A 1,831-nucleotide genomic window follows, 5' to 3' on the forward strand; every position below is an offset into this window, starting at 1 on the left:
CATTTGGCCAAAGGCATAAAGTTTTTGATAACGTATGTTGGCAACCTAGTGACAATGTTTCTGTCGTTGTACCATGTTTAATGCATCTGAGATGGACATAAGGACAGAAAACAAATACCAGAACTTTAACTCTGCAGCCAACCTTCCAGTTTTGATCCCAGTGTCGGAGCTTCCAGATGTTTCTCGATTTCATTCATTACCAAGAGAAAGGGAAACAACCATCGTCTTTTGGTTATCGTAGGTACTATATTGGGATGCACTTTTCTGACTGTTCTTGTAACTTTTTTACTGGTCTATGTTTGTTGTCTGAGAAAGAAAAAGATTAGTTTGAAAAAGAGTGCTTCATTTTTGGAGACAGCAGATAAGCTACTTTCTGGGGTCTCAGGTTATGTAAGCAAGCCAACCATGTACGAGTTTAATGTAATTATGGAAGCAACCATGAATCTTAATCAACAGTGCAGGATTGGGGGATCAGTGTATAAGGCCAAAATTGACGGGCAAGTCTTGGCAGTAAAGAAAGTGAAGGAAGATGTCATGGAGGAACTGAAGATTCTGCAAAAGGTGAATCATGCGAATCTGGTGAAATTAATTAATGGGCTTCTCATCAGACAACAACGTCGGAAATTGCTTCTTGGTTTATGAATATGCTGAAAATGGATCTCTTGATAATTGGCTGTATTCCATGTCTGCTTCAGACTCTTCTTCTGGTTCTGTGTCATTTCTCACATGGAGCCAAAGGATTTGCATTGCCCTAGACGTGGCCATGGGTTTGCAATACCTTCATGAGCACACCCAACCAAGAATAGTCCACAGGGACATCAGAACAAGTAACATAGTTCTGGATTCAAGTTTCAAGGCGAAGATAGCGAACTTCTCAATGGCAAGAACTTCTACGAACCCAATGATGCTAAAAACAGATGTTTTTGCTTTTGGGGTTGTTTTGTTGGATTTGCTGACAGGGAAGAAAAGCATGATGACAAATGAAAGAGGCGAGGTAGTGATGCTGTGGAAGGACATGAGAGGGATCATTGATGGAGAAGATGAGAAGAAGAAAGAGGAGAGACTGAGAAGATGGATGGATCCTAAGCTGGGAAGCTTCTATGCCATTGATGATGCTCTGAGCTTGGTTTCCTTGGCTGTGACTTGCACTGCAGATAAACCTTTGTCCAGACCAACCATGGCAGAAGTCGTTCTTAGCCTGTCGTTTCTGAGTCAATCATGTGCTGGCGTGAAGGTAGAACGATGGACTTCTGCTGGTGGGTTAGATGCAGAAGTTCCTCAAACGATAAGTCCCATCGCAGCTCGATGATCTGAGTTTTTCAAGTTCAGCCTGGTCTTTTCTGTTTACTGTGTCTCTTGTTAATAATAAATGCCAATGTCTATGAAGCCTAATTTTATTGAGGAATTACTATGTTAACAATAGGTCTCCGGTTAGTGGCTATAGTATACGCCTTCTTCTTCTTCTTCGTCAATTTCAATGACGAAGAAAAAGCACCCATCTGGTGCTTCTTCCTGGATCCACAGCTTAAAATTTTCTTTTGCCGGTGGGTGGGTGTGCTATTCTTCATCTTCTTCTTCGAATCACGAATCATTGATGACGACGACGACGATGAAGATCCCATTTCACAACTCTTCCTCTAACGTGTGTGTCATTTTTTAAGCATATTAGGTATGAATGAGTATCAATGAACTTCTAAAGATTAAATAAAACAAAAGGCATCATTTTCATCAAAACCATGGCTTATTAAAAAAAAAAAAAACAGTTATTGGACAACGCACTCATGCAATGCGAAAAGAATAAAGAGTTCAAGGTCAAAATAATAGGTTATGT

General features: G+C 40.3%; 1 pseudogene; it reads left to right on the top strand.

The window, feature by feature from the left end:
- Positions 1-3: 3 nt before the first annotated feature.
- On the top strand, positions 4-1,309 carry LOC114748771 (serine/threonine receptor-like kinase NFP; annotated as a pseudogene).
- Positions 1,310-1,831: the final 522 nt, after the last annotated feature.

Source organism: Neltuma alba, unplaced genomic scaffold (genome assembly GCF_004799145.2).
Source record: "Neltuma alba isolate B1F8T4 unplaced genomic scaffold, ASM479914v2 tig00005813_pilon, whole genome shotgun sequence".
Classification (NCBI taxonomy): Eukaryota; Viridiplantae; Streptophyta; class Magnoliopsida; order Fabales; family Fabaceae; genus Neltuma; species Neltuma alba.